The 21,552-nt window shown below is 44.5% G+C and overlaps 1 protein-coding gene across 3 annotated transcripts in view; it reads left to right on the top strand.

Annotated features, from left to right (window-relative positions):
* Positions 1-21,552, top strand: part of CHM (CHM Rab escort protein) — a 980,660-nt gene that overhangs the window by 277,800 nt on the left and 681,308 nt on the right. The gene's annotated exons all lie outside the window — the stretch shown is intronic.

Below are 21,552 nucleotides of genomic sequence, written 5' to 3'. Positions count from 1 at the left end.
ATAAATTCCCCCCGGCACCCCATAACCTATACCCACCCTGAACCATAAATTTCCCCCTGACACCCCAAAACCCACACCTGCCCTGAACCCTAAAATTACCCCTGGCACCCCAAAACCCATACCCATGCTGAACCATAAATTCCCCCCGGCACCCCATAACCCATACCCACCCTGAACCATAAATTCCCCCCTGGCACCCCATAACCCATACCCACCCTGAACCCTAAAATTGCCCCCTGACACCCCAAAACTCACACCTGCCCTGAACCCTAAAATTACCCCTGGCACACCAAAACACATACCCGCTCAGAACCCTAAAATTACCCCCTGGCACGCCAATCCGTAACCCACCCGTAACCCACCCTGAACCATAAAATTACTCCCTGGCACCCTAAAACCCACACCCACCCTGAACTCTAAAATTACCCACTAGCACCCCAAAAAAAAATGAACACTACAAACTTACACTACATTTGCATATTTGGAGGGGACTGTCCTCTTTGACGTTTCTATGTATGTAAGTCAAGAACAACATTCACAGTAACCAAGGGGCATATGTATGAAAGTTTGGTTTTGTTATTCTCAAATAGCAAATTTTAGAGAATCGCTATTTGAGAATGGCAAAACGAGATGTATGTAGGATTTGCAAAAAAAATTGTGAATCCTACATATTCCATAATTGTGAATCGCAAAGTGCGATTCACAATTACGGAAACCCTCTCCATTCATTCCTCGGCCTAGAGGCCTATAGGAATGAATGGGAAGACATTCTCAATTTGGGCCATATGTATCATCAAACCAATTTGCATTTCCAAAATAGCGAATTTTAAGGAATCGCTATTTTGGAAATGCAAAATGGTATGTATGAACAAAATCGCTTTTATATAGCGATTCCTTACCATTCCTAATTTGCGATTAGCAAATTGCTAATTGCAAATTACCCATTAATTTCTATGGGCCAGGAGGCCCATAGGAATGAAGGGGCAATTTGCGATTAGCAATTAGCTAATCGCAAATTAGGAATTTTTTCAAGGGTGCAGGGGTGTCTCAAGAACACCCCGCTGCACCCCTGAAAAAGACATTTGGGGGCATATGGCGCACATACATGCCCTAAGGGCATGTATGGGCGTCATATGGCACCTTTGGTTTGTTTGAAAAAAGCATTATTAAAAGAATTCGCAACTTACCACCAACTGGAAGTTGGTGGCAATTTGCGATTCCTTAATGGCATTTTTTTCTTTTTTTTCTCTGATACATTGCATTTAAGGAATCGCAAAATTTGCGATTCCTTAAGTGCAATCGCAAAATAAGGAATAGCAATTTTTGCGATTCCTTATTTTGATGCAAAAATGTTTGATACATACCATTTAGGTATTTAGCATTCGCAAAGGCCGAAATTCGCAGAATTTCGGCCTTTGCGAATGCTAAATGGCTTGATACATATGGCCCCTAGATATGTAGGCAGTATGTAATGCTGTGCTGAAAAATGCATTAAAGTTACTGGAACTTACACAAAAAACTGCTGCCTGACAACAGGGGGAAAGGGATGGCCAGTGCAGGTGAAGCTTTTCCTTTGTAAATTAATTCCTGCTGGCGTCATAGCCCAGGGGTTGCTGTCTGCGCACTTGTATGAAATACACATCTATACAAGTGCACAGACAGCACCCCATGGGCTATGACGCCAGCAGAAATTCCTTTACAAAGGAAAAGCATCACCTTAACTGGCCAGCCCTTTCCCCCTGCTGTGCACTTCACACCCCATGCTCACAAGCGATCAAGTGCTTAAGTGAAATCCCTGCCTTCAGGCAAGGATTTCACCTCGCGGCGCCACCGTAAAGGAAAACAAGAGGTGGGGGCAGGAGGTCACTCACTGAAGCAGAGGCTGGCTGGCTCGGGCTGCTGGGCCTCTCAGAAAGCATTAAAAAAATCATTCTCCGATCGGATGCTATCTTGCACCATTTCAGTGCGTGTAATCTTAGCCCGGGCAGAGGAGGCGACGGGGGGGGCTGAAGCCCGGTGAGCCCAATGGGTGTTGCGCGCCTGCCCATAACCCATACCCACCCTGAACCCTAAAATTGCCCCTGGCACACCAAAACACATACCCACGCTGAACCCTAAAATGTCCCCTGGCACCCCATAACCCATACCCACCCTGAACCCTAAAGTAGCCCCCTGACATCCCAAAACCAACACCTGCCCTAAACCCTAAAATTACCCCTGGCACTATAAAACACTTACCCACGCTGAACCCTAAAATTAATCCCATGGCACCCCAACACCCACACCCACCCTGTACATTAAAATTACCCCTGGCACCCCAAACCCCATACCCATGCTGAACCATAAATTCCCCCCCGGCACCCCATAACCCATACCCACCCTGAACCATAAATTCCCCGCTGGCACCCCATAACCCATACCCACCCTGAACCCTAAAATTGCCCCCTGACATCCCAAAACCCACACCTGCCCTGAAACCTAAAATTACCCCTGGCACACCAAAACACATACCCATGCTGAACCCTAAAATGTTCCCTGGCACCCCATACCCACCGTGAACCCTAAAATAGCCCCCTGACATCCGAAAACCCACACCTGCCCTAAACCCTAAAATAACCCCTGGCACCCCCAAACCCATACCCATGCTGAACCATAAATTCCCCCGGCACCCCATAACCCATACCCACCCTGAACCATAAATTCCCCCCTGGCACCCCTTAACCCATGCCCACCCTGAACTCTAAAATTACCCAGTAGCACCCCAAAAAAAATGAACACTACAAACTTACACTACATTTGCATATTTGGAGGGGACTGTCCTCTTTGACGTTTCTATGTATGTAAGTCAAGAACAACATTCACAGTAACCTAGATATGCAGGCAGTAGGTAATGCTGTGCTGAAAAATGCATTAAAGTTACTGGAACTTACACAAAAAACTGCTGCCTGCTCTTCTGATACTATACTGTAGAGTCTGGCTGATCAGCAGCACTGTGTCCTGGCATCCAGCCCCTTCCGAAGATCTCACTGTGTAGATCAATGTGGGTCAAATGCACAGACAGCAGGGGGAAAGGGATGGCCAGTGCAGGTGAAGCTTTTCCTTTGTAAATTAATTCCTGCTGGCGTCATAACACGATACACATCTATACAAGTGCACAGACAGCACACCCTGGGTTAAGATGCCAGCAGGAATTCCTTTACAAAGGAAAAGCATCACCTTAACTGGCCATGCCTTCCCCCTGCTGTGCACATCTTCACACCCCATTCTCACAACCCATCAAGTGCTTAGGTGAAATCCCTGCCTTCAGGCAAGGATTTCACCTCTGCGCCAAAGGAAACACAAGAGGTCAGAGGGGGGTTCACTTGCTGAAACTGTTCAGAGGCTCGCTGTCTGGCTCCGGCTGCTGGGCCTTTCAGAAATCATTAAAACAATCACATTCTCGGATCGGATGCGCAGCCTTCTTGCACCATTTCAGTTCGTGTCATCTTAGCCCGGGCAGAGGAGGCGAGGGGGGGGGCTGAAGCCTGGTGAGCCCAATGGGTGTTGCGCGCCTGCCAGCGGCCCAGTGGGTGTCTGAGTGGCCTTTCTGGAGTCAGATGGGCGCTCATTATCTCACGTCTAGCAATTGCAGAGGTGTCACTTTCTTTCTTTCGCAGGGCCGGCCCAATAATGTATGCTTACCTAGAGTGGCAGAGCAGAAGTGGCCTCGCTTGTTTTCAGTCAGCAGTGTAAACGAATCCGTGCATTTTTTTGTGCCCTCCCCCCTCCTTTTTTAAAATAAAATTTCGCCAAAGCAGTATTTTGAGGAAAGGCAATATGCAAATGTGGGCCACTTTTTTTTTTTTGCTTGCCCGGGCCGATTTTGAATTCCGATCCAACCCTGCCGTGGAGGGGGCGCTGTGACCTCAGGAGGACGCTGTTTTAGTAGTATCTTATAATAGGAGAGATGGGGGTGCTTTTGTAGGTGTTAGGGAGAGAATCCGAGGAGGCGGTCATGGGACGTGGGGGCGCCAAAAATGTTGTCCATACAGAATGAACAAAAGGCAATTGCAGAGCCAATAGTCTCACATACGAGACCTATGGGCATTGCCAATGCTTGTTATGTTTCAGCATAACACCCATGAAATTCTGAGCAAATCAGTGGATCTTCCAGTACGTGAAAAAGAAAAAAATATGGCATTTGGCTAAAAATACTTTCACATAAAGAAATCAGCTGTGTCCATGTCTTAGTGAAAATACATCTGGAAGCAGGTAACATGTTGTCACAGTAAGTGCAGATAACATATATTATTATAAAAATCAATTTCAAAGGTGAAAAGGGGCTTCTTTGAAATGTGTGTGGCACAGCTACAAATGGCAGGAGTTTTAACAAGGATGACAGGAAAGAAGAAAAAATAAAGTAGTACCTCAATCACAGTGCGAACAGCAGAAGGACAGCAATGAAGCTGAAGCAATTAGTACTTGGTCCATTCTGCAACTGGAAGAAGAGGAAGTGAAGCCAGCATGCTCCTGGCAATTAAAAGGCAGAAAATAAGAGTGATAAACAATGGGTGGACTGCAAGGGTCTTGTATAAAATATATTGTGAAAGCGTATATGCTCTGTACCTGGGGGACCTAAAAAGGTTTAATAAATGCAGATTTGGGTATGGAACTTTTCCCCTTAGGATGCACTGTTCCCTTTATCATTGACCGGATCGGGTGAAGATAAATACCAAATCGAACAAATTTGATTACTATTAATATTAGATCTGAGCAATTTAAATATATTCAGACCTACTTCTGCCACCAACCTGGTACACCTACATTTGCTTCTTATGTTGTTAATAGTTGCACAATAGTTTTTCTTAGCCTCTTTATATTGTCTATGGAGAAAAGCAGTGCTTACGCTTCATCTCTGACTTCCGTGGAATCATTTTCTAGTTTCAGGCTTGATAATTATTTTCTCCCAAGCTGCTGTTTCTTGCCTGGAGTGAATTCCTGTATCAATCCAATTTATGTAAATCCATCAAGGTTTCTTTATAGAAAGTAAGTTAAATATAGGAAAAATGGAAAATTTGTTGGAAAAAACAGCCTTTTGTGTCAACGTTTTCACCTGTAACAACTTCTGACTATGACAGCTGTTTGAAAGCAATTTACTGTTACATCCACTGGACCTTACTGGTTGTGGGGATATATAGGACTTGTAGGTTCACCAAGAACCAGACGAACCCAAAGCCAAAAACTGAGCAGCGTTTTGCAATGGTTTTTAGGGCTCGGGCCTAAGTCACCACTGCGTAGCAGTGTAGGCGGAGCCCAAGAGTCCTTTTTTTAGCGTCTCCGAAAAGCTACCTAACAAATTCCTGGCGGCTCGTGATTTTTCGTCTTTTTTTTTGCCAGCTGCATGTCAATTGGGCTTCGCATACGTGTGTTTTTAGAAGAGAGCACGCAATAGGCCATAGGCGGTAGAGTAGCTCCGCCTAGTGCATATTGTCTGGGGACACGCGCAGAAGGGTAATATTTCTTCAATTATCGCGGCTGTCAGGGCCTGCGGTAACTGAAGACAGATGCTGGGCGCACGTTTCTTTTTTTTAAAAATCCATTTCACGGAGCTCTCCCTGTCAGCGCCTCTTCTCTGTGTGTACGCTTTCTCCATTTTTTATTCCCCCTTAAAAAGCCTATTTTGATTGAGGATTTTTTATTGTAACCAAGACATGTCTGCATTAATTACTAACATTGATTCCTGCTGACTTCGGCTAACTGTTCCAGGAACCACAATTTGGCAACGAGGGAGATGGGGGAGGGGAGGGGCAGGCAAGAGTTTTAAACTTAAACAGCTCTGGGACCGTTTAACCGCAAGGCCACGGCGCAGGCTTTAAAGTGTAAGTAAATGTTATGAGATCTGCTTTTTTTTTGTACATGACGGGGTTGTGAACGGACTACTTGTCACAGCCCACTGCCCCAAACCCAGGGCTCCAGGTAATACATGCACACGCACGAGTATATGCGCGCGCTGAACCGCTTTACTTATCTGGCAACGATAGAAATAATGCAAAAAATGTCCCATAAATAAACATTAACAGTAGTATTCATAGAGTAACTACGAGAGCGTGTGGTTCTTTTTCTAGAACAGTATTATTGTGCTTTTCAATATTATTAGAAAGCAGCACCTCAAACGTTGTCCTGAGGAAGACCACCCCAACATCTTGCCTCCACTGTCACCCCAATCCCTGCACTCCAGGACTCCTGCCCTCCTGGGTGCCTTGAGGCGACCGTGGCTGGGTGGCATAAAGCCCCACAAGGCAGCATAGACTTCTGTTTCTAAGCGCTAGGATAATGGTCCCTAGATAGCAGGCACAAATACTACAAGCAAGCGTGCTATTGTTTTTGAGAAGGTACTCGACGTGCAATGCGTGCACCCACCTATGTGTACTGTATGTGTCGATGGGGCGCGGACAAGCAGCCGTTCATAGGAGCAGGACGGGGGACGGGGGGCTTCTCGGCTGTGTGTGGAAACATGGAGGCGGTGAAAGGCTAGATGGATGATGCACAGCAGAATGCATACATTCACAGAAACAATGATGCGCGTTGTGTCATGACAGCAGCACCCATATGAGCTCCGTGATAAGTAACACTGCACCTTACACTGCCGCACTGAAATTAAAGCACACACTCGCATCTTTTGCACGCCCCTATCTAATCTTGTAATAAACTGCTGAAATGTCGATTTTGGGGGGCCAGGTTCTCCTCTTCACAGCTGCATTGATGTGTCCTTATCTGCGATTTACAGCTTGTTTTTTTCGTTTTTTTTTTTGTTTGCCCCCCCCCCCAGTCCGCATTTGCTTGCACACCATCCGTTTTTATCTGCTCGCTAATTGTAATACCATTACAGCAGACATAATTTTATTAGTAATCAAGCAGTTCATCAAACGAGGCGGAAATAACTTTTTTTGCCAAGTTCTGCAAATGCCAAAAGGTTAATATCCATGTAAGATGTAAATACAGGGCTACATGCTACAACACGTGACTGCAAAACCACCCTTTGCAAAAACATAGACTTTCTAATATGGAAAAGCAAAATCTGCACCTTTCAGAAATATCGGCCTATAAAAAACATCTTTATTCGACAATATTGACTTCTGACATATCTTAGACATCGCTGCCCCACTGCTCTCGCTGCAGCCCTTGCATATCTGCGGCCAGGGCCTTGAATGGGGTCTCGGGCGAATGTCCTAGTGGGATATTTATGTAAACTCGAGTCTCTGGTATTTTTCCAAAGATGTTTTTGCAGTCCACCTTTTCACAAACTACCAGTGAGCGTGGAAACTTTGATGGAAGGCGCAATATATGTGCATGCTTTAAAATACATCAACACACAAACAAGAAGGACAAGAAAAACGTGCAAACACTGGCCCGGATCCACCGGTCAGGAAACTTCCCCGAGACAGAGAAGGCATGCTGGTCTGGCGGGTAAAACACAGTGCAGAGTGAGAGTGAGTCCAGAATGAGAGTGAGTCCAGAATCAGAGTGAGAGTGAGTGCAAAGTGAGTGCAGAATACGTGCAGAGTGAGAGTGAGTGCAGAATAAAAGAGAGTGCAGAGTGAGTGCAGAATGACTGCAGAGTGAGAGTGAGTGAGTGCAGAGTGTGAGTGAATGCAGAGTGCGTGCAGAATGAGTGCAGAGTGAGTGCAGAGTGAGTGCAGAGGCAGAGTGAGTGCAGAGTGAGTGCAGGTGCACAGTGAGTGAGTGCACAGTGAGTGCAGGTGCAGAGTGCAGAGAGAGTGAGTGCAGAAAGAGTGCAGAGTGAGTGCAGGTGCAGAGTCAGTGCACAGTGAGTGCAGGTGCAGAGTCAGTGCAGAGTGAGTGTGAGTGCAGAGTGAGTGCAGAGTGAGTGTAGAGTGAGTGCAGGTGCTGAGTGAGTGCAGGTGCAGAGTGAGTGCGAGTGCAGAATGACTGCAGAGTGAGTGTGACTGCAGAGTGACTGCAGCATAAGTGTGACTGCAGAGTGACTGCAGAGTGAGTGTGACTGGAGAGTGAGTGCAGAGTGAGTGCAGGTGCAGAGTGAGTGCAGGTGCAGAGTGAGTGCAGAGTGAGTGCGAGTGCAATATGACTGCAGAGTGAGTATGACTGCAGAGTGACTGCAGAGTGAGTGTGACTGTAGAGTGACTGCAGAGTGAGTGTGACTGGAGAGTGACTGCAGAGTGAGTGTGACTGGAGAGTGACTGCAGAGTGAGTGTGACTGCAGAGTGACTGCAGACTGACTGCAGAGTGAGTGTGACTGCAGAGTAACAGCGACTGCAAAGTGACAGTGACTGCAGCGTGTGAGTATGCAGGGTAAACAGTGTGTGAGTGTGCAGGGTGAACAGTGTGTAAGTGTGCAGGGTGCACAGTGTGTGAGTGTGCAGGGTAAACAGTGTGTGACTATGCAGGGTGAACAGTGTGAGTGTGCAGGGTGAGCAGTGTGTGTGTGTAGGGGCAGTGTGTGAGTGTGCAGGAAACAAACACTCAAACTAAGTCCACCACACACATACATAACACCACATACATAAGACCACACACACACACATACACCACACACACATACCACACACACATACCGCACACACACCACTCTCTCACCACCACACACTCACCATCACACACTCACCATCACACACTCACCACCACACACTCACCACCACACACTCACCACCACACACTCACCACCACACACTCACCACCACACACTCACCACCACACACTCACCACCACACACTCTCCACCACACACTCAACACCACACACTCACCCCCACAGACTCACCACCACACACTCACCACTACACACACAACACCACACACCACCAGCCATCAGTGCACGCTTTCACCAGGCACAAACACCACCAGCAATCAATGCACGCTTTCACCAAGCACAAACACCACCAGGCGTCAGTGCAGGCTTCCACAGTGCACACTTTTACCAGTTACACACAACACTAGCCGTCGGTGCACGCTTTTACAAGGCACACTCACCAGCAGCCGTCAGTGCACGCTTTCACCAAACACACACACCAGCAGCCATCTGTGCACGCTTTTACCAGGCACACACACCACCAGACATCAGTGCACACATCAATTGTTAACGCATCCACAATTAACTATTGTAGCAATCGCAGTATGGTGCACTTTACTTTTAAACATATTCATCTAAAGCACAGCATGCCTCCATTGCTCTACACACCACATGCATACACTCCATAACACATGGCGAAAAGACATTGCCATTTACAATGCCATTAGCTCAAACTCAAATAAATCCGAGATCTATTGCATTTCTAATGCTTGTTTATTATGTACCGGGTATATAGCAAGTATTCCGGGAAAATGTATACATGGAAAATTCGGTATGAAAGACTCGTATGTATTTCTGAAATGAGAACAAAATATAGAGTTTAGGAACAGTAGATATTTGCACATTTCCGAAATTGGGAATACTCATACTAGCATGAGAATATTCAGTCATTTTTCAAAATGATTTTTTTTTACACATTCTTTCATTTGAAAGGCAGCAATGCGTCGAAATTCAATAGGTAAAAGCAGTTGCTTTACAAATCTGAATTACCCTAAGTCTCCCAATAAAAATGGTACCTCACATGTGTGGGTAGGCGTAATGCCCACAACAGGAAACGGGTGAAAATGCAACATGAACACACCACATTTTCACAATGAAAAATTATCCGTTTTTTGCAAAGTGCTTAGCTGTAGTTTTTGAAACCTTGCTCTGCTGGCACCCAGGGAAACCTAGAAAACCTATACATTTTTTAACACTAGACACCCAGGGGAATCCAGAATGGGGTGACTTGACTGGCTCTCACCAGTTTCTGTTACCCTGAATCCCTTGCAAACTTAAAACATTGTCCAAAAAACACATTTTCCTCACATTTCTGTGGTGGAAAGTTCTGGAATCTGCATGGATCCACAAATTTCCACCCACCCCACGTTCCCCAAAGTCTTCGAGTAAAATGGTATCTCACTTGTGTGGGTAGGCCTAGTGCCCGCAACAAGAAACGGCACAAAACACAATGTGGACACACCACAATTTCTCTGTGAAAAAATACCCTTTTTGGCAAAATGCCTAGCTGTAGTTTTTTAACCTTAGCCCTGCCGGGAGCTAGGGAAACCTAGCAAACCTATGAATTTTTTTAAACTAGACACGCAGGGGAATCCAGGATGGGGTGACTTGACTGCCTCTCACCACGGTCTGTTATCCAGAATTCCTTGCGTGGATCCACACAATTCCACCCATCCCGTGTTCCCCAAAGTCTTCTGATAAAAATGGTACCGCACTTGTACATACATTTTTAAAAACTAGACACCCAGGGGAATCCAGGATGGGGTGTCATGACTGCCTCTCACCAGGTTCTGTTACCCAGAATCCCTTGCAAACCTAAACAAATGTAAAAAAACAAACAATTTTCCTCACATTTCTGTGGTGGAAGTTCGGGAATTGCTTGGATCCACACAATTCCACCCACCCTGTGTTCCCCAAAGTCTTCCGATAAATATGGTACCTCACTTGTGTGGGAGGCCCAAGTACCTGCGACAGGAAACGTCCCAAAACGAAGTGTGTACACACCACATTTTTGCAGTGAAAACTGACCTTTTTTCAACAAAGTGCCCAGCTGTAGAATTTGAACCCTAGCTCTGCCGGCACCTTGGGAAACCTATACATTTTAGAAAACTAGACACCCAGGTAAATCCAGGATGGGGTGACTTGACTGACTCTCACCAGGTTCTGTTACCCAGAATCCCTTGCAAACCTAAAAAACAGTAAAAAAACACATTTTCCTCACATTTCCGTGGTGGAAAGTTCTGGAATCGGTGTGGATCCACGAAATTCCACCCACCCGTGTTCCCCAAAGTATTCTGATAAAAACTGTACCTCACTTGTGTGGGAGGCCCAAGTGCCCGCGACCGGAAACGGCCCAAAACACAACATGGACACACCACATTTTCGCAGTGAAAACTGACCCTTTTTCAGCAAAGTGCCTAGCTGTAGATTTTGAACCCTAGCTCTGCCGGCATCTTGGAAAACCTATCAAACCTATACATTTCTGAAAACTAGACACCCAGGGGAATCCAGGATGGGGTGACTTGACTGCCTCTCGCCAGGTGCTGTTACCCAGAATCCCTTGCAAACCTAAATAAATGTAAAAAAAAAAACCCACATTTTCCTCAAATTTCTGTATTGGAAAGTTCTGGAATCTGCGTGGATTCACAAAATTCTACCCACCCTGTGTTCCCCAAGGTCTCCCGATAAAAATGGTGCCTCCCTCTTGTGGGAGGCCCAAGTACCCGCGACATGCCAGGGCCCAAAACGTATTGAGGCGACTTCAAAATTGGCTCTCACAAAACAACCTGGTTTTGCGAGGGGGGTCACCTCTGTTTTTGGCCCGGTGCTTGGCGGCCAGCTAGAGAAACCCATGAAACCCACACATTTCTGAAAACTACACACCCGGGGGGTTCCAGGAAGGTATGGCTTGCGTGGATCCCCCAACGTTTTCTCACCCAGAATCCCCTGCAAACCTCAAATGTAGCTGAAAAAATCTTTTTTTCCACACATTTTTGTGTGGGAAAGTGATGGCATCGCCGGGCAGACTCACATTTCCTACCACCCAGTGTTCTCCAAGGTCTCCCGATACAAAATGGTACCTCACTCGTGTGTGAGGCCCAAGTACCCGCCACAGGCTAGGGCCCAAAACGTATTGAGGCGACTTTAACATTGGCTATCACAAAACAACCTGCTTTTGTGAGGGGTGTCACCTCGGTTTTTGGCCCGGTGCTGGGCGGCCAGCTACGGAAACCTATGAAACCCACACATTTCTTAAAACTAGACACCCGGGGGGTTCCAGGGAGGTATGGCTTTGATGGATCCCCCAACCTTTTCTTACCCAAAATCCCCTACAAACCTCAAATTTAGCTGAAGAAATCACCTTTTCCACACATTTTTCGTGGGAAAGTTGTGGCATCGCCAGGCAGACACGCATTTCCTACCACCCAGTGTTCACCAAGGTCTCCCGATAAAAATGGTGCCTCACTCGTGTGGGAGGCCCAAGTAGGTATCCATTCACACCAATTGAAAGTTTAACCTATTGGCAGCCCCACCTCAGTCAATTTCCCAGTATTTTGCTTTAGTGTGATACAACATAAAGCAAGTAGGAAAACAGAAGTCAGGCTTACTTGGGCACTGGGGACAGTAAACACGAGTCTCCTGCCTCTTTCCCTGCATCGAGCACACTTAACGACAACGACATGGTCGCTCCATTTTGGGTGTTGCAGGAATTTTATCTGCAAAGTGTCGCTCCTGCAGCCTTGCCACGTCCTCCAGAACACAGTAAGACTTTCAATCACAGACAACTGAAAGTCAAGGAAAGACATGAGTCTTCCTGTGGTGGTCTCATGATAAACAACATACGCATTGTATGTTGCCATCTGAATCAGGTGCGTAAACAGTTTCGTATACCAAGTGCGAGTTTTACAACTCGCATTATATGGCTGAAGAACCTGGTCCTTCTGGTCCACTCCACCCTTGTACTTGTTGTAATCAAGAATACAGGTGGGCTTCTCAGATTCGGCCATCTGATCCCAAACCATGACAGGGGAAGTGATCTCAGCATGAATTGTAGTGAGCACATACACATCACGCCTATCTGAGAACTTGACTGCGAGCAGTTCGTTGGAACGCAACGCAGTGATATGGAATTTCTGGAGCTTCTTGCAAACAAGCTCCTGCGGGAATCCTTTGTGGCAACAAAAAATTGTATCGCAAGCCACGTTGCCAGCTTTGTAGAGCTCACTGAATAGCCCTACTCCTGTATAGAAATTGTCCACATAAAGGTTATAACCTTTGTGAAGAAGTGGCTGGACAAGCTCCCATAGATCTTTCCTGTGACCCCTAGCAATGGAGGGCAATCAACAGGGTTAGGAGTTGCGTCCTTCCCTGTATACACTCTCAAGCTGTACACATAGCCAGTCGAGCGCTCACACAGCATGTACAGCTTGATGCCATAGCGAGCGCCTTTGCTCGGAATGTACTGTCTAAACAGCAGCCGCCCTTTATACAAGATCAAGGACTCATCAATGGCTATATTCTTTCCAGGAGTATAAACCTTTGGAAACCTGGCAGACAAATGATACACGGCAGGCCGAATTTTGAACAACCTGTCATGGTCTTGAACGTCCCAGGACAATGCAGCAGAATTGTAATTAAAATGCAGCCTTCGCTGCAATAGCAAATAACGATCTCTGCTCATGTATGGTGCGAAGATGGGGGTTAAACAAACCGTGCGAGTAGACCAGCAGGTCAGTAAGGTTGGTTTATGCACTACCCCATTTTAAGCGTGAGGTCTAAAAATATCTTCAACTCCCCTACAGAAGTGGGAGTCCACTTGTGCACCCTAAAACGAGGCACTAGAGTTCCTCCTTGCTCCCTCAGAAATTGTTCGGCACGCAAATTTGTTTGCTGCACAATTTCGTCTAGGAAGTCAACCCCAAAAAAGAGATGGAAGTAGTAAATTGGCAAAACATTTGTTGTATCTACTTTACATCCAGCGTCAACAGTGAAAGGCGGAATTTGGGGATGAACTAAATTGGGAGGCTGCCAAGACAACACTCTATCTGTGCTTGCAGCCGCACGTGTCTGCACTCTGGGTTGATCTAACCTGTTACGGGTGTCCTGCTGCACAGACTGTGCTGGCAAAGGGATAGCGTGACTGACATCGTCTCCTTCAGAATCGCTGGACGATGAGTCATCGGATGGAACTGCGCCAACTGAAAATTCACTCCCAGATTTGGCTCCATTGTCCTCTCCCTCAGATGCTGTCTCAGTATCTGCTGTATCAGTCTCTGATCCTGCCTCAGAGCTGGACTCCAGAACTAGATTTAGGGCCTGGGCAGCATTCGTCCAACAATGTGCCATCTCTTTTAGTGCCTAAACTATCTTTTTAAAACACTATCCTACGTAGAAGGCATATAGATGGTTGGTTTTAAAGTTTAGGTGAGTGTGTTAGTAAGTAAAGTGTTTAAATCAATAATGACGAAGTCACCTTACCTTTGCGAAATCAGTACGCTCTCCAAAAAGACTAAGAAAGAGAGAAAAAATACACAGTCTCATAATTTCAGCACTGAGAAATATCTCTGTATGTATATATATATATATATATGAATATATGAATTGCCGGCAGCAATTCATACCCGGACAACGTCGGGACGGGATATATATATATACCAGCAACATCAGGAAGATGAAAGAGAGGATCGAGATATTAATCTCAATTGGGCACTCTGTCTGACATTTGACCGCCCCCACCCTGTTTGACACCTGAAGACGCTGGTCGCTGCAGTCAGAGGGGACTAGGAGGAAAAACTGCCATTTCATCTGCTCCTCGATCCGTGCCACTCACCTGTGAAGCTTGCTCCGAGCCCACGCTTACTGACTCCTTCATGTTTGACCATCTCACCTATGCATCTACCGTGCATGTTGGGACTTGGAGTTCGACATATTCTCCACAAACTCTGATTGGCCAGCCAATTGCCAGGGGGAGGAGATTCAGGTGCTGATAAAGACTTTCACAGGAGGAGTAAATTATGGACGGCATCCTAACAGCATGGGGCGCCGAAGAAGGCTTACTCGCCGAAATGCATCCGCCTGCGCTGGGACCCTTGAAATAAAGCTGTTTTAATCTGAACTCCCCTCGTGGTCTTTGTTTCTTCTCCTCGGAAAAGAACCACTTGCAATATATATATATATATATATATATATATATATATATATATATATATATATATATATATATATATATATATATATATATATATATATATATATATATCAAAACTGGTCCCACTCCGCAAAGAATAGGAGAAAGGCCACTCAGGGGGTAACTTTGGAAGAAATTTATTCAATCAATTACAGCTACGCATAATGCATTTCGGCTCCTGCCTTCTTCAGATGCTGCTGCCTGCGCAAAGAGTGACTCCACCCTCACCTTCAAAGTGTCCAGAAGCAAGCACTGCCTTTTGGTATATATATATATATTACCTACTGGCAGTCGCCAGTAGGTAGTTATAGTTAGGATTATTTTGAATAGGGAAATCGCAACATTCTATTGTGGATAACTAGAACTGTTGCTGAATGAGTGGATGTGTATATAGATGGTGGAATTACTGAATTAGTTGTTGTAACTGGTATGGGTATCTCCATGTTTTTTGAAAATGTTAGTTTCTATTTTTGAATATGTGTTTCAAGGGTTACATTACACTGAAAGGAGGTCTGTCAGTCTGTCACACCGATGGTGCCATCAGTGATGTCATGAGTGATGTCACTGACCATGTCATGAGTGATGTAATATGTGACGTCATCAGCAGTGCATTGCAGGCGCGCTTGTTATAGTGAGTCCAACTAACTATAACGTGGGAATTTCAATGGTTTTATGTCAGTAACATTTCCAGCTAACTATAACTGGTGTGAAACCTATGGTTTTTTTCAGTGAGTTTAATAGGTTTTTTAAATGCTAATTCCTAACTATAACTGGTGTGAAACCTATGGTTTTTTCAGTGAATTTCAAAGGTTTTTTAAATGCTAATTCCTAACTATAACTGGTGTGAAAGCTATGGTTTTTTCAGTGAATTTCATAAGTTTCTTTAAATGCTAATTCCTATCTTTAACTGGTGTGAAACCTATGGTTTTTTCAGTGAATTTAATAGGTTTTTTAAATGCGAATTCCTAACTATAACTGGTGTGAAACCTATGGTTTTTTCAGTGAATTTCATAGGTTTTTTAAATGCTAATTCCTAACTATATATAGGGCCTCAAACCTATGTTTTTTTTACTATAACTATGAAATGTAATATGTGTTATAATGAAGCCTATATTGTATATATATGTAATTCTATTTTCTTTATGTATATTGTTCATGTTTTTTTATTTTTTTATTTTTTTGTCCTGGAGCGCTCCCGGTGCGCGTACCAGTGAGCGCACCGGAAAGCGCAGTCTTGCGGCGCTCCCTGGTGCGCGTACCGGTGAGCGTCCCGTTAGCGCTAATGCCGCGAACGAAAACATCATCGGGACGTATCGCGTAGCCGCGTCCGCGTGATACGCACGGCGTAAGCGCACCCGAGCGCACACATCGCTCTCTGCAATGGTGGAACACCAAAACCTAGCCAAAGGTCGGCCGTTGCTAGAACCAGTTCCACAGATAGTACTGACAACAGATGCATCCCTGGTAGGATGGGGAGCACATCTGCTCCACCACACAACTCAGGGACGATGGACCGCTCAACAAAGAGTGCTTCACATCAACCACCTAGAATTGTTAGCAATATTTCTAGCACTGAAGTCATTTCAAGTGCTCATAAAAAACAAAGCAGTCTTAATCCGGACGGACAATGTGATATATATATCTGTACAATGTGACAGCCATGTATTACATACAAAAACAAGGAGGCACACATTCATTGCAACTGTCCCAACTCGCACAGCAAATTTGGAGATGGGCCATTCCTCAAAACATATATCTGCTTGCAGAACACCTTCCAGGAGTTCACAATCAGATAGCAGATCTGTTAAGTCGACAAGCACAACAGATTCACGAATGGGAACATCATCCACAATTTCTTCTACCATTCTTCCAAAAGTGGGGTCATCCAGACGTAGATCTGTTTGTCATACAACAAAACGCAAAATGCCCAACCTTCGCCGCCAGGTTCCCACACCCGTTGTCCAAGGGCAATGCGATATGGATGAACTGGTCAGGCAGATTTGCGTACGCTTTTCCACCAGTCCCATTGATGCCACTAGTAGTACGCAAGCTCAGACAGCAGTCTCTCAAAATGATCCTAGTTACTCCCACTTGGGCACGACAACCGTGGCTCACTACACTGCTAGAACTTTCTCTAGTTCCACACCAAAAACTGTCTCTGACATTATCAATGCTAATGCAGAACCATGGAGACCTCAGACATCGAGATCCAAGTCAATTGAATCTAGCGATTTGGCTCCTGAAGTCTTAGAGTTTGGTTATCTTATCCTGCCACCAGACTGTATGAATATTATTAAGGAAGCCAGAAGACCAACTACTAGAGCTTGCTATGCTGTTAAATGGAAAAGATTTGCCATTTACTGCACTAACAATGAAATTGATCCTTTGGATGCCTCCATCCAAAATACTATCTGTTACCTTCTTCATTTACAGAGATGTAATCTAGCATATTCATCTATACGATTACATCTAGCAGCCATTGCAGCATATCTACAAAACAGACAATATATGTCATTGTTTAGAGTGCCAGCAATAAAAGCTTTCATGAAAGGATTAAAGAGAATAATTCCTCCAAGGTTACCACCATCTCCAGTGTGGAACTTAAACATTGTCCTTACCAGGCTTATGGGACCCCCTTTTGAGCCTTTACACAAATGTGAATTACAGTTTCTCACATGGAAAACAGCTTTCCTCATTGCTATTACATCTCTCAGAAGAGTTAGTGAGATTCAAGCTTTCACTATACGAGAACCATTCTTACAATTACACCATAACAAAGTGGTTCTAGGGACTAACCCTAAATTCCTTCCTAAAGTGATTACTCCCTTTCATATAAACCAATCTGTAGAATTACATGTGTTTTTTCAAAATCCAGATTCAGTAGCAGAAAGAGCTCTATACACAGATGTTAAAAGAGCCCTTCTGTATTACATTGATAGGAAAAGATCATTTAGAAAAACAAAACAACTGTTTGTAGCTTTCTCACCACCACATAAGGGCAATCCCATTTCTAAATCCAGAATTGAAAGGTGGATTGTTAAGTGTATACACATATAATACCAAAAAGCGAAACATACATTAGCAGTTCCTCCTAGGACGCACTCTACACGCAAACTAGGAGCCTCCATGGCTTTCTTAGGGAACGTTCCCCTAGAAGACATTTGCAAGGCAGCAACATGGTCTACAAAACATACCTTCACTAAACACTATTGTGTTGATGTGCAGGATAAGCAGCAAGCTGCAGTAGGCCAAGCTGTACTCAAAACTCTATTTCAAACAACTGCATCTGATACAGGTGGCCACCGCTACGGGAGACACTGCTGCACAATCGATGCAAAGTGTAGAATCTGCAGCTCATATGCCTCGAACGGAAAAAGCTACTTACCAGTATGCATCTGTTCTTGGCATGTAGAGCTGCAGAGTTCTACACGCCCTCCCGCTTCCCGAGACCTGTATCTGTTCCAGTTTTTATCTTATTTAGATATAGACGCATGGACATCCTTTTTCTCTTTGTTACTTCTAACTCCATTATTTCCCATCATGGCGAAAAACAATCTTAGGATGGAGCTGATGCCCATGCACACTATCGTCCAAGGGAGGAGTTACCTATCTCGTGACTACACAGACTTCTTCCAAGACGACAACAACATGCAATCATTTTTTTTTTTTTTTTTTTTGTATGTTCTTATATAGCGCTCGACTACCCGGAGGCATCTCGGCGCTTGCCTTGGGAACCCGTCCTGGCTTTTCCCTGTGAGATAGCCCCTAACGGGCATCCCCAAGGTGAAAGCCAGGCATCCCGCCGCGGGGGGCCGTTGTGGAGATTAAGCAAGCTTAATGCCCAGAGTTGCAGAGTGTGAACCCATGATTAGGTCAGGCACCGAAGTGAGAATTATCGAGTCCGTGGACATTTTGAGCTCAAGACCCTGCCGCGTCGGGAATTGAACCCTGGTCCTGGGTCTGACCTCTGCTTCAGGGTCTGCCTGCTCTAACCAGTGAGCCACACTTCTCCACAATCCATCACTTCTCCATCATCCGAGCCTAACACCAGATGGCGATCTAAGGCAAAGTGTAGAACTCTTCAGCTCTACATGCCAAGAACGGATGCATACTGGTAAGTAGCATTTTCCTTATTGAATGCTGTTTTTGTTACTGTGGTCTATTATAGGTGGCAGCACACATGCCTCACGTAAGAAGAAAACCAGACATTAGAAGCAAGAGGCATAGAAGGTGGCAGTCTGTCTTTTATCAACTTCCCCTTTTACCCATGCTAGTGTGTTGTTAGTTTATTATATGTTTACCCTACGCAGTGGTGGAGTTGGAGCTACTTCTGTTCCTGTGGAAATAGCAATCTGGTAATCCTGACAACCACTTAGTAATTCCCTCACTGAATTCAGTTTTTTAAATGGCACTAGCAATTATAATTCCTACAAATTGCATGCTTGCTATTACAGCTCATTTAAATTTATGTGGCTAGATAATGAGGGTGGAGATGGTACCTTCGTGGTTGAGGCCTATGAAGCCTATAGAATTTAAGTATTCTATTCATGGGTTTCTTTTCCTGCAATTGAAGTAACACACGTTCATATCACAACTACACTGAAGCTGCCTTACCATCTGCTTATAGACCATATCAGTAATAAGAAATACCATTAACATTTCAGGAAAATCAATTTTTTTTCCAAGGCACCGTACCACATGTACTAAACAACATACAAATAGGTCCCCTCAGCAATGAAGGGTCACATGGCCAGATTTAGCTGGGTACACATCTTACCCAACTTTGGGCCCACTAAATGTGTGTGAACTATGCACTCTCTATAACAGTCTTGTGAGACTCTTTAGACGATTAACTCAGTATGTTGTGCAAAAAATTACTGCCCCAGCATGAGCTGTTCAGGCACAGTTAGCTGTGCTTGCCAATAGTCCTGTAACTAATATTGCAATCACAGGTAAGATTCCCACCAGACAGGAGAAAATTCAGTTCTGGACAGCACAAATCAGCTTGAAGCAGTGTTTCCACACATGGAACCCCAAGTTAAAGATAGAATTCTCACCATGTGTTTGCTGTGCCACATGGGATACATACTTTGCTACAATCTATACCATAACTGATGGGACACCTTCTCTGGCAGATTTGCATGAGGAGCTAAGACAAATACAAAATGAGTATGGGGGCGGCCCCTGCCCTGGATTTTCGGATGAAATTAATTGGCAGCTTTGCCATAGTATCCTTAATTATATTAGCAAATATTAAAGGGGAAGCAGCCGCACTGGCTATGCGCCAATGGCTTGCACTAGTTAGGGTCACAGACAAATCGAGCAAGCTACCAAAATCTACTGCAGACACCTAGATCTATAGGTCGACATAATTGGGGAGCCAGACCAAATAAGTCACAGCTTGGCAAAGATAGGTATGAAAAGGACAATACCAAACAAGCACCAGAGACTTTTAAAAAATGATGGGGCAAACAAAAAAACTAAAGTAAAACCTAAATGACGGGGAGGATCTCCGCAACCGGAGACCCCTGACAGACGTTACAATTTACGCACCCGTGATACACTAAAACAGCCTGATAGGCATCAGTAGACTGACACATGTCCTTCCCTTTCCTTTCAGGACTCATCAGACAAACGATATGATAGGCGATCAGAGTGCGGACAGGAGGGGTACGTGAAACATTAAAAGGACTCATAGCGCTTATCTGATGTATTCATAAACAAGCATTTGCAATGCAAAAGGTCTAGCTTTAGGAAAGTTTGAGCTATTGGTATTGTAAATTACAATTTTTTAATTCATGTGTTGGTTTTGAAAATAGCGAACTTAATAGCTTTGTCATTTACAATGTCAATAGTTATAACTTTCGCAAATTTGACACCTATAGCATTTGTAATGCAATATGTGTTGTATTTACGTGACTTCGATGTATTGATATAACTATGGCTTTTATTTTTTATCAATAATTAATACTCAAATAAAAGTTATTGTAATTTATAATGGCAATAGCGTAAACTTTTGTAAATAAATTTTGTGAAGATTATGTTCAGTGTATTTTATTGTGACGAAAATCCAAGAACAGAAGTGAAATATTAACACCTTTTTGTGACATTTGTAATAAAGCTTGAAACATTGAGAGAACATATTTGACCCAGTTCTTGTTGAATGGTTGCACAGATTGATGCTGTGGTGACGCTGAGTGATGCTGCGGTGATGCGATAGATAGAGTGAGTGCGATAGAAAGATAAAGTGAGTGCGATAGATAGGAAGGAGGGCGATAGATAGAGGGAGGGCGATAGAGAGATAGAGTGAGGGTGGTAGACAGACAGATAGATAGATAGACCGACAGAGTGAGGGCGATAGAGTAATTATGTGGCGTGTAATTATGTGGCACTGAGAGGTATTTGGACTGGAGTGTATGTTGCGTTGAGCACAGTGTTAAGATGTAGCAAAAAATTATGTGGCACTGAGGGGTATTTGGAGTGTATGTTGCGTTGAGTGCAGTGTAATTATGTGGTGTGTAATTATGTGGCACTGAGTGGTATTATGAGGAGTGTATGGTGTATTCAGTAGAGTGTAATTGTGTGGCGTGTAATTATGTGGCACTGAGTGGTATTGTTTGGAGTGTATGTTGCATTGTAATTATGTTACATATAAGTATGTGGCACTGAGTGGTATTGTGTGGAGTGTGTGTTGCATTCAGTAGAATGTAATTATGTGGTGTGTAAATTATGTGTCACTCCGTGGTATTTGGAGTGTATGTTGCGTTGAGCGCGGTGTAA

The sequence above is a fragment of the Lissotriton vulgaris genome, chromosome 4_1 (assembly GCF_964263255.1).
Source record: "Lissotriton vulgaris chromosome 4_1, aLisVul1.2, whole genome shotgun sequence".
Lineage (NCBI taxonomy): Eukaryota > Metazoa > Chordata > Amphibia > Caudata > Salamandridae > Lissotriton > Lissotriton vulgaris.
The sequence above is the reverse complement of the archived record's forward strand: the minus strand, read 5'-3'. Positions and strand labels throughout refer to the sequence as shown.